Raw genomic sequence first — 12,952 nt, 5'->3', positions numbered from 1 at the left:
AGCCAATTTAATTCAAGCCATGTGTATTCAGTGCCTGTTACGTACGAGGCATTGTTCCGGGGGTGGAGGAACAGAGGTAAGACTGGGCCCCAGCCTTGAAGGAGTTTGCAGGCTTCTTTGAAGGTGTCTGAGAAGGAAAAGCCAACAGTAGAAAATCCAGTATCTAATGCTTTCACCTTCCAGTTAAGAGGTCTTTGAAAGCTAAACCAAGAATCACTCCTGTACCATTTCTGTTATCTGGTGCTGTAAAGCTTTCCCAGCAAAAAAAAAGTGACAAATCTGCCCCAAGTTTTGATTGTCACACGTCAGGCTGCACAAGGGGAAAATGATACGGATTTGGAGAGTGACCTTCAAGGGCAGAAACTCTCTCCCCAGATCTATCACCAAGACATCCTCCAGAGGTATTAGGAAAATATTTTCCCAATATAACCTCCTGAAGAAAAATACTAGTCTAATATACTTTTCCATCATAATTAAATCTTCTCCCAAATGACCTGCTAAGACAAACACTATCCTGATGTGGAACTTCTCCAAAAGCCCTAATTTATCCTGGATTAATAAGTATTTCCTTGTAGGTGGGTAATGAATGTTTTGCAAATGGTTATTACAAAACAATTACTCATACATGTGTTCACAGGACTTTCACTGCCCTATGATCTCAGACTTTTCTGTGTGTGTAATAGAAAAGAGCTGTGTCTCTGGAAGGCTTCTGATGGTCTCTGTGCTGCTGATAGAAGGTGATGCACAGAGGGGCACAAAAGCACCAGGTACTTCAAAGTGGTGGGGGGGGAGTCAAGAACAAATTCTGGTTTTGAATGCTAGACTACCACGGAGCCACCTCAAAACAGGAACCTCTACTATTAAACAAATTACATAATAAATCAGTCTAAGTTATCAATGGCCTTCTCTCAAACAAGAATAAACAGCTTTCTAATGAGAAACTGATTGTACTCGAAAGCTGCTAGAGACATAATGATAAGCCATCAAAAAAAGCCTGCTCTGCCTAATCACCCTGCAATGAGGCTCTCCCATCTACGAGACACGCTCACAGACTGCGTGTTAGTACAACATTCTTAAACATGGACATTTGAATACTGCTTCCAACATGAAAGACAGAACCAAAACAACAGAAAAGGGGACTTTGAAAATAAACACAGACATTGTAGGCAGCTGAAGAAAACTTTTAAAATGCAGAAAAGATACAGAGTTAATTTAATATTTTCAGAGAAGTATGAGGAGATACTGCATCCATGAAATAAGAATGGGATGCTATTAAAAAAAAAAATTGGAAGTTCCTCTCTACCCCAAATTAAAGCCCTTGGGAATTAAACATATGATGGTAGAAATGCAAAAATTTAATAGAAGGGTTGGAAGATTTATTAGAACTAAATGACAAGATTCAAGACAGATTCAAGAGATCCAACATCTAAGTAATTAATATAGTTTCAGAAACAACAGAGGGAATTATATAACACAAGAACTGAAGAATATGATTTTTAGATTGAAAAGGTCTTTAAAGTACATAGAACAATGACCAAACCAAACAAAAAAAGCCCAACATCAACTTACAACATTGTGAAATATCAGGACATGAGGGAAAAAAAAAAACCCTACAAACTTCCAGAGATTAAAACAAAATATAAGGGATCAAAAATCAGAATGGCATTAGCTTCTCAAGAGCACTATGAGAAGGTGGAAGGAAATGGAGCAATGCCTTCAAAATTCTGAGGGGAAATTATTTTCAGTTCATCAAACCATCAGTCAAGTGTGAAGGAAGAAAGATGACATCTTAAGTGCGCAAGGTCTCAAAAACCAACCAGATCTTGTGGGGCCTGAATCTTACCCACTTTAAGAAAAAGTCCCCATTAGGAAACTTGCACAAGCCTCTTAGATAGCCTCATCCACCAGAGGACAAACAGCAGAAGCAAGAAGAACTACAGTCCTGCAGCCTATGGAACAAAAACCACATTCACAGAAAGACAGACAAGATGAAAAGGCAGAGGGCTATGTACCAGAGGAAGGAACAAGATAAAACCCCAGAAAAACAACTAAATGAAGTGGAGATAGGCAACCTTCCAGAAAAAGAATTCAGAATAATGATAGTGAAGATGATCCAGGGCCTCAGAAAAAGAAAGGAGGCAAAGATCGAGAAGATGAAAGAAATGTTTAACAAAGACCCAGAAGAATTAAAGAACAAACAAACAGAGATGAACATACAATAACTGAAATGAAAACTATACTAGAAGGAATCAATAGCAGAATAACTGAGGCAGAAGAACGGATAAGTGACCTGGAAGACACAATGGTGGAATTCAATGCTGTGGAACAGAATAAAGAAAAAAGAATGAAAAGAAATGAAGACAGCCTAAGAGACCTCTGGGACGACATTAAATGCAACAACATTCGCATTATAGGGGTACCAGAAGGAGAAAAGAGAGAGGAAGGACCCGAGAAAATACTTGAAGCGATTATAGTCGAAAACTCCCCTAACATGGGAAAGGAAATAGCCACCCAAGTCCAGGAAGCACAGAGACTCCCATAGAGGATAAACCCAAGGAGAAACACACCGAGACACATAATAATCAAATTGGCAAAAATTAAAGACAAAGAAAAATTATTGAAACAGCAAGGGAAAAACGAGAAATAACGTACAAGGGAACTCCCATAAGGTTAACAGCTGATTTCTCAGCAGAAACTCTGCAAGCCAGAAGGGAGTGGCATGATATACTTAAAGTGATGAAAGGGAAGAACCTACAACCAAGATTACTCTACCCAGCAAGGACCTCATTCAGATTTGATGGAGAAATCAAAAGCTTTACAGACAAGCAAAAGCTAAGAGAATTCAGCACCACCAAACCAGCTCTACAACAAATGCTAAAGGAACTTCTCTAAGTGGGAAGCACAAGAGAAGAAAAGGACCTACAAAAACAAACCCAAAACAATTAAGAAAATGGTAATAGGAGCAACATATCAATAATTACCTTAAACGTGAATGGATTAAATGCTCCAACCAAAAGACACAGGCTTGCTGAATGGATACAAAAACAAGACCCACATATATGCTGTCTACAAGAGACCCACTTCAGACCTAGGGACACATACAGACTGAAAGTGAGGGGATGGAAAAAGATATTCCATGCAAATGGAAATCAAAAGAAAGTTGGAGTAGCAATACTCATATCAGATAAAATAGACTTTAAAATAAAGAATGTTGCAAGAGACAAGGAAGGACACTACATAATAATTAAAGGATCAATCCAAGAAGAAGATATAACAATTATATATGCACCCAACATAGGAGCACCTCAATACATAAGGCAACTGCTAACAGTTAACAAAAGAGGAAATCGACAGTAACACAATAATAGTGGGGGACTTTGACACCTCACACCAATGGACAGATCATCCAAAATGAAAATAAATAGGGAAACAGAAGCTTTAAATGACACAATAGACCAGATAGATTTAATTGATATTTATAGGACATTCCATCCAAAAACAGCAGATTACACTTTCTTCTCAAGTGCACATGGAACATTCTCCAGGATCACATCTTGAGTCTCAAATCAAGCCTCAGTAAATTTAAGAAAATTGAAATCATATCAAGCATCTTTTCTGACCACAACATTATGAGATTAGAAATGAATTACAGGGAAAAAACCAAAAAACACAAACACATGGAGGCTAAACAGTATGTTACTAAATAACCAAGAGATCACTGAAGAAATCAAAGAGGAAATAAAAAAATACCTAGAGACAAATGACAATGAAAACACGATGATCCAGAACCTATGGGATGCAGAAAAAGCAGTTCTAAGAGGGAAGTTTATAGCTATACAAGCCTACCTCAAGAAACAAGAAAAATCTCAAATAAACAATCTAAACTTACACCTAAAGGAACTAGAGAAAGAACAAACAAAACCCAAAGTTAGCAGAAGGAAAGAAATCATAAAGATCAGAGAGAAATAAATGAAATAGAAACAAAGAAAACAATAGCAAAGATCAATAAAACTAAAAGCTGGCTCTTTGAGAAGATAAACAAAATTGATAAACCATTAGCCAGACTCATCAAGAAAAAGAGGGAGAGGACTCAAATCAATAAAATTAAAAATGAAACAGGAGAAGTTACAACAGACACCGCAGAAATAACAAAGCATCCTAAGAGACTACTACAAGCAACTCTATGCCAATAAAATGGACAACCTGGAAGAAATGGACAAATTCTTAGAAAGGTATAACCTTCCAAGACTGAACCAGGAAGAAGTAGAAAATATGAACACACCAATCACAAGTAATGAAATTGAAACTGTGATTAAAAATCTTCCAACAGACAAAAGTCCAGGACCAGATGGCTTCACAGGAGAATTCTAACAAACATTTAGAGAAGAGCTAACACCCATCCTTCTCAAACTCTTCCAAAAAATTGCAGAGGAACACTTCCAAACTCACTCTATGAGGCCACCATCACCCTAATACCAAAACCAGACAAAGATACTACAAAAAAAGAAAATTACAGACCAATATCACTGATGAATATAGATGCAAAAATCCTCAACAAAATACTAGCAAACAGAATCCAACAACACATTAAAAGGATCATACACCATGATTAAGTGGGATTTATCCCAGGGATGCAAGGATTCTTCAATATACACAAATCAATCAATGTGATTCACCATATTAACAAATTGAAGAATAAAACCCATATGATCATCTCAATACATGCAGAAAAAGCTTTTGACAAAATTCAACACCCATTTATGATAAAAACTCTCCAGAAAGTGGGCTTGGAGGGAACCTACCTCAACATAATAAAGGCCATATATGAAAAACCCACAGCAAACATCATTCTCAATGGTGAAAAACTGAAAGCATTTCCTCTAAGATCAGGAAGAAGACAAGGATGTCCACTCTCGCCACTTATTATTCAACATAGTTTTGGAAGTCCTAGCCACAGCAATCAGAGCAGAAAAAGAAAGAAAAGGAATACAAATTGGAAAAGAAGAAGTAAAACTGTCACTGTTTGCCGATGACATGATACTATACATAGAGAATCCTGAAGATGCTACCAGAAAACTACTAGAGCTAATCAATGAATTTGGTAAAGTTGCAGGATACAAAATTAATGCACAGAAATCTCTTGCATTCCTAGATACTAATGATGAAAAAACTGAAAGAGAAATTAAGGAAACACTCCCATTTACCATTGCAACAAAAAGAATAAAATACCTAGGAATAAACCTACCTAGGGAGACAAAAGACCTGTATGCAGAAAACTATAAGACACTGATGAAAGAAATTAAAGATGATACCAAGAGATGGAGAGATATACCATGTTCTTGGATTGGAAGAATCAATATTGTGAAAATGACTATACTACCCAAAGCAATCTACAGATTCAACGCAATCCCTATCAAATTACCAATGGCAGTTTTTACAGAACTAGAACAAAAAATCTTAAAATTTGTACGGAGACACAAAAGACCCAGAATAGCCAAAGCAGTCTTGAGGGAAAAAAGCAGAGCTGGAGGAATCAGACTCCCTGACTTCAGACTATACTACAAAGCTACAGTAATCAAGACAATATGGTACTGGCACAAAAACAGAAATATAGATCAATGGAACAAGATAGAAAGCTCAGAGATAAACCCACACACCTATGGTCAGCTAATCTATGACAAAGGAGGCAAGGATATACAATGGAGAAAAGACAGTTTCTTCAATAAGTGGTGCTGGGAAAACTGGACAGCTACATGTAAAAGAATGAAATTAGAACACTCCCTAACACCATACACAAAAATAAACTCAAAATGGATTAGAGACCTAAATGTAAGACTGGACACTATAAAACTCTTAGAGGAAAACATAGGAAGAACACCCTTTGACATAAATCACAGCAAGATATTTTTTTATCCACCTTCTAGAGTAATGGAAATAAAAACAAAAATAAACAAATGGGACCTAATGAAACTTCAAAGCTTTTGCACAGCAAAGGAAACCATAAACAAGACGAAAAGACAACCCTCAGAGTGGGAGAAAATATTTGCAAACGAATCAACGGACAAAGGATTAATCTCCAAAATATATAAACAGCTCGTGCAGCTCAATATTAAAAAAACAAACAACCCAATCCAAAAATGGGCAGAAGACCTAAATCGACATTTCTCCAAAGAAGACATACAGATGGCCAAGAAGCACATGAAAAGCTGCTCAACATCACTAATTATTAGAGAAATGCAAATCAAAACTACAATGAGGTATCACCTCACACCAGTTAGAATGGGCATCATCAGAAAATCTAGAAACAACAAATGCTGGAGAGGGTGTGGAGAAAAGGGAACCCTCTTGCACTGTTGGTGGGAATGTAAATTGATACAGCCACTACGGAGAACAGTATGGAGGTTCCTTAAAAAACTAAAAATAGAATTACCATATGATCCAGCAATCCCACTACTGGGCATATACCTAGAGAAAACCATAATTCAAAAAGGCATATGCACCCCAATGTTCATTGCAGGACTGTTTACAATAGTCAGGTCATGGAAGCAACCTAAATGCCCATCAACAGATGAATGGATAAAGAAGATGTGGTACATATATACAATGGAATATTACTCAACCATAAAAAGGAGCAAAATTGGGTCATTTGTAGAGATGTGGATGGATCTAGAGACTGTCATACAGAGTGAAGTAAGTCAGAAAGAGAAAAACAAATATCGTATATTAACGCATATATGTGGAACCTAGAAAAATGGTACAGATGAACCGGTTTGCAGGGCAGAAACTGAGACACAGATGTAGAGAACAAACGTATGGACACCAAGGGGGGAAAGCAGCAGGGGGGTGGGAGTGGTGGTGGGATGAATTAGGAGATTGGGATTGACATATATACACCGATGTGTATAAAATTGATGACTAATAAGAACCTGCTGTATAAAAAAATAAAATCCAAAAATTCAAAAACAAAAAAAAAATCATTGAATTACAAAGTTGGGTGTGAAGGTGAATATTTATTTACATTGAGGAAAGAAATCACAACAAACCGGAGCCATGGAGATTCAGGGCTCTTTCTTTTAAAATCTCTTTAGAAAATTGACCAAAAATGCCTCTCGAAGGCAACCTGGCTCCCTTCCCACACCCCCGACAGCTTGCAGCGATTTGCAGCCCTCACAGTGGCCCTGTGGCTTCATCAGCTCCGGGTAAAGCTGCCTCTACCTCCACGCATCCTTCCTCAGGAAGCTATGCTCCAGCAGAACCAAGGAACGAAAAGGCATGGGCTCCAAGGGACAGGAATCCTGTACAATCCACAGGATGCCAATGAGGGAGCTCCCAGGGTAACAAGGGGCTCAGAGAAGGACCAGTTCCAGAGAATGGGGGAGCTGGCTGAGCAGGGATTTCCCAAGGAAAAAAAAAAAAAAAAGAAAACTGGCTACTTACTTGACATTGACTAACTCTACTGAGAGGAATTTTACCATCCTGTCAAAGGTTGAGCAAGAATTAGTAATGAGTACTCAACACTTAAGTAATTGAAGATGTAGCAGTGACTTACTCCAGGACGGTAGAAAAGGTTGTACAAGAGAGGAGGTATAAAAATCATGGTTTATCATATGGCTCAGTTGTGAATAATATTTACATAGTCATAATAATACAAACACTAAACATTACTATATCAAAAAATATTATGATATAACTTGATATATTGGGACCTTGCAAGAAAGGGAAGTGAATGTGAAGTAGAATTATGAGGGTATAAGAGAGCTAAAGCCACATCCTTCAAGGTAGGATGTCAGTAGATATTATCTAGAACTGTGTGTGTGTGTGGCCGGGGGGTGGGGGGAAGAGCCAATATTTGCATGTTATTTGGGAATATGATGGTAAACATGAGAAAAATGTAGCCAAAAGCATGGAAAGTAGTTGCCTCTGGGGATGCAGCTTTGTATAAACTCCATAAAAACCTTGTAGAACTTTTAAGACTACACATTTATTTGTTTTGACCAAAATAGAGAATTAAAAAAAGAAAGTGATGCCCCAAGAGGAGTGAGACAGAAAGCTGTTGGAAATAAAATGAAGGTGCCTCTGCTAAACTACCCCAAATTCAGTGTTTTTCAAGTTGTGGTCCTGTGACCACCTGCATTCAAATTACCTGCAGTGCCAGTTTATCATTCAGATTTAGAGACCCATCCCAGACCTAAGTAATCAGCATTTCTCAGGGCGGGACTTGGAACCTACAATTTCAAAAAGTTCCCCTAGACCCACTGCATTATCTATTGCTTTTTAGTAAACCAAACAACAAAAAATAAAATGAAAAAGAATAACAGATGTAGAAACAGAGTCAGTGACCCATAAAAAGCACCATGGCAGACACTGCTATTTGCTTACCTGATATCCATTCTTCCTTATTAACAGAATCCCTATTTTGTTGTATTGGCAACATGTCCAACGAAAACACTGGATTTTCTCAGGCTCCTTACAGTTTGGGGTAGTTGTGTGACATAGTCTTTATACCAGTGAGATGTATAAGAGGTCTACTGGGTGGAGCTTCCAGGGAAGATCTTAATATTACAGTAAGTCCCCTACATAAACGAGTTCCGTTCTGAGAGCGCGTTCGTTAAGTCCAATTTGTTCGTAAGTCCAGCTAAGTTAGCCTAAGTACCCAACTAACACGTTCGGCTATATAGTACTGTACTGTAATAGGTTTATAATACTTTTCACACAAATAATACACAAAAAATAAAACATTTTTAATCTTGCAGTACAGTATCTTGAAAAGTACAGTAGTACAGTCCAACAGCTGGCATCCAGGGTCTGGCATCGAGTGAACAGGCAAGAAGAGTTACTGACTGGAGGAGGGAGAGGAGGTGGGAGATGGTAGAGCTGAAGGACTGTCAGCAATAGGAGACAGAGGGCAAGCTGCAGTTTCACGTGAACTAACTTACGTGATTGGACATGCGAACACATGTTCGCATCTTTGAAAGTTCGCAACTTAAATGTTCGTATGTAGGGGACTTACTGTATTATCAAAAAGGGACAGACTCAGCTGGTACATGCCTTCTGCCCTTCTTTCTGTTAAGCACAGAAGAGGTGCCTGTCCTTCAGTGAGGACGAAAGCGTGCTAAGGGTGGAAGGAGCCTGCTCCGGCCCTGGACTTTGCACCTGCAGACCTCTGGTTCTCTGAGAAGAATAAACTCCTTACTTATTAAGCCCCCAGAGTGGGGTCTTCTGTGACTTGTAGCTGAATGAAATCCTGATGACATCTCATACTTGTTCAAATGTGTATTTGATATACTGTATATTGAACACATTTTTTTGAGTGCTTTGGGCACTGTGCTAGGAATAATACAATGGGCCAGACAAATAAGGCTCTTTCCCCCATGGAATGTGGAATACAGTTAGAGTAGAAGAATCTACAGGTGTCTGAGTCCAGGATTCAGAGGGGCTATGGTTTGCTGTCACAGACCCTAAAGCAACAGAGTCAATCGAAATAAACCACTTGATTTATGTATGTAGGAAGTCCTCAGGGGACCACATGCCAGAAGGAGCAATAGTCTGGACATTGGGAGACCTAGGTTTTCTCTGTAATTCATTAGCAAAGTACATTTCGGGAAGCTACAGGGGGTGATGGCTTAATTTTTCCCAAATCCACTTTTCTTCTTTGAAAAACAAGAAGATTGGGCTCAGCTCTAAAATATTTTGTGATTACATTGAACAAAGATGGCCATGAAATATACCAGACAAGAGTGTTTCTAAATTTAGACTCTAAGAGTTCAAGTCAGAGGATATATTAAACAAATCACAAACAACTGCCCACTCCAAATTAAACAAACAAACAAAGGGAAAAAGAACACGCTGGAGGGAGTTCTGGTTTGAGACCCAGCTCTGCCACGTAACAGCTGAGTAACCCTGGGACGGACACTCAGTGTCTCTAAGTCTCAATTTCCTCATTTATAAAATATGAAGCAATTATACTCCAATAAAGATCTATTAAAAAAATAAAAAAAATAAAAAGCATACTAAAAAAAAAAAAATAGGGCTATTATTCTGACCTCAAAGTGCTGCTTATTAAGGAAAATGCCTGGTACTCTGTAAAGCCCCATTATGATTTGATACCAGCAAGATATTGATGATGGCTTAGAAATCTAAATCCTGCTAGGGGAATACATGAGTGTGCTTTGATGTTTTCAGTTTAATTCTGCATTACACAAGGCAGATAGATCTTTTGAGTTTCCTTCTGCCTGCCATAGTGTACCTTGTGACCCATTTTATTTTTACATAAGAGAACAGGCAAGAGAAACAAAAACAGCTAAAATTGAAATCATCTCTGTTTCTAGCCCCAGTAAAGGTTGGGCGAAAGGGCTGGCTGGTTAAAAGGGAAGCTGGGTTCAAACGAAGTGTGGGAATTACATCACTTACCTGTGGCCTCTAATTGTCCACATTCAGTATTGTATAGTATTGTGAATAATCTGGGTTTTGCCTTATAACCTGTCTCAAGTGTAGATGGGAAATTTGTCTACATATGCAGCCATTAGCTGATGACACAGTCATGACTTCCATTCTCTTACAATTATAAAAAGTTTTGCAGTAACAGGAACTTTGGCTATGGGAGTGGTTCTACACACGGTAAAATTGCCCGTATCCATTTTCAACAGCAGATGCATTTGAGAGAAAGAGACAATCTTTTGATTACAACCAACGTAGGTAACATCTGTACTTTGACCAACTGAGCATGGCAGCCAAAGTGAATGTGAAGGTGGTGGGGAGATAAGAAAGCAGAATTCTTTCTTCCTCTTTATCCCCCTTTCACCTCAGCCCTTGCCAAATCCTGACAATTTCAAAGTGCTATTTGCTAAGATTAGGCAAGGCACATAACCAAGGATATATTGGGGAATACTTTAAATAAAATTACTGGTGCCAAACGTGAGATTCAATAACTTCACATAGTCCATCACAACCAACATGCCCCAGAAGGGTCGGGGAGGAACCCATAGAATATAAGGAAAAATGCAGAGTATGTGGTAAGTGGTAATACTGTTTCCACCGTCCATGGAAGAAGTGAGAGGAAATCAAAGGTCTTTAAAAAGAAAACTGAATGCTTGCCTCCTGTAGTACCAGAACAAATAATGCATAACCAGAAATAAAGCCTTTTTCTCTGCTTATGTCAGGTGCTCTCCCCTTGTAAAATTAAGGGGCCTTATTCAACAAAGCCCTCATATCAGTTCCATATCTTTTCCAGAAACTTTAGGAACAGAGGGTAACTACAGAGGAACTCTCAGTCAGGAAGAGCTCAGTCTGAAGCAGGCCGCACGCCCCTATCTCAGAGTGTATTATTTTTCTCCCCAACAGTGTTCAACATGGTACAAAACCCAGAATATATTGAATATGTTGCAATCTGGTTAAAAAGAGTACACGTTTCCTTTAACAATAAGCCATACTACTTATTAAAGTGAATGTAAAAATACAGGTAAAATTCTTTTGTCACTTTATGAGCCCAGCAGAGCGGTGGGTAGGGCAACGAGGCAGACGGTCAGGGATGTGGGGAAAATGGCAGACGAGGGCAGTGGTGGAAGAGAACAGGAAGGAAGTGGTCATTTCTGGCTAAAATTTTTAAATGGTTTATTTCATAAGGGGCTTCCCTTGCTGCAGCACAACCCTTCTTACATGGAGGGCTAGCTCCTGTCTCCAGAGGCTATCACTCTGGACCCAGACGGGGACACCTAAAACTATTTTCAGGTCCCACTAAACCTCTCCAACCACTGCTAACCTTCCCCCCTTGACCCCTCGCATCCCTCTGCCCACTGGCCTGTCGGTGAAAGCTAAATAATGGCTCGGGGGACATTATCTGTCAGTCGCCTCTCGCTATTAGCCTCCAGGCTTGCTGGCCTAAGGAGAGTATGTGGTGGGCGCATTCGTGGGGGGGCGGCGGTGCCGGCCCGGGGAGGGTCGGGGTGGAGGTGCCTCCGCTGTGAGCCGCGGACTCGAGACAGCTCCGGTCTCCGGGCGGGACACGAGCCATCACCGCCGGGGTTTCCGATCCTCGGGGCGGAACGGAGGGCAGGGGCTTCACACTTGGAAGCTCCTCTCACCGGGCGACACTGTCGCCCTGCCAGGCCGGGGTCGCGCCAATATTCACCCCAGGGCCGCTGGCGATCCCTGGCGATCGGCCACAGGTGCGCGGGCGCGGTGGGAGCCGCCCAGTGCGGCCCCACCTCCAGCCCCGAGGGGGCCCCCGGGTCAGCTTCCCCATCCCTGGACCTCCAGCGCCTCCCTGCCCTCCCCAGCCGAGCCCCTCCCCTGGCCGAGCCCCTCCGCGTCGGAACCCCTCCGGGCCGAGCGCCCTGCCCGCAGCCGGCGTCTCACCTACGCCGAGCGCCTCCGAGCCGTCAGTCCGCGGCCGCTTTGCGCGCCGAGTGCAGCTGCCGTCCCGCAGGTGCGAGCGCCCCTCCCCGCCCGGCCGCCTCCCCGCCGCCAACCGGCCCTCCCCCAACCCCGCCCGCCCCTCCCCGCACCTTCCCCGGGGGCTGGGCCGCCCGTCTCAAAGTCCGCACTGCCCTCCACGCCCCTGACCCTCCCGCCGGGTTGTTCCCTGGCTCCAGACACTCCCTAAGATGTGTGTTCCAACGGGGGCCGGTTCCCAGACACGTAAGGCCAGCCGTGACTAACCTTGACCTCCTATGATGCAAAGCAATTACAGAGCCTGGGAGGTGACAGCGGAGGCTGGCTCAAGGAAGACTGTTTACCAAGCCAAGCAATCGTGGTGAACAGGCCTGCCAGCTAGGCACGGATCACCCTCCAGCAAAGGAAGGCTCTGGTGTCATATCCCGGACCAGTTTTCTAGTTTAAGCTTGGTGTCATATTCATTAATTCATTCATTCATTCAACAAATCTGCCAACAAATCTACATGCTAGGTAGACACAGTTCTAGGTTCTGGAGACACAGCTGCAAAGGAAATAACGT

General features: G+C 41.2%; 1 protein-coding gene across 1 annotated transcript in view; it reads right to left on the bottom strand.

Annotated features, from left to right (window-relative positions):
* TMEM45B (transmembrane protein 45B) overlaps nt 1-12,446 on the bottom strand; it is a 30,848-nt gene extending 18,402 nt beyond the window's left edge. Inside the window, exon 1 of the mRNA XM_082343122.1 lies at nt 12,355-12,446. The gene's annotated coding sequence lies outside the window, so the exon portion shown is untranslated. The remainder of the gene's footprint in view (nt 1-12,354) is intronic.
* Between the last annotated feature and the right edge of the window lie 506 nt (nt 12,447-12,952).

This window comes from Balaenoptera borealis, assembly GCF_965194805.1.
Source record: "Balaenoptera borealis genome assembly, chromosome: 11".
Lineage (NCBI taxonomy): Eukaryota > Metazoa > Chordata > Mammalia > Artiodactyla > Balaenopteridae > Balaenoptera > Balaenoptera borealis.
The sequence above is the reverse complement of the archived record's forward strand: the minus strand, read 5'-3'. Positions and strand labels throughout refer to the sequence as shown.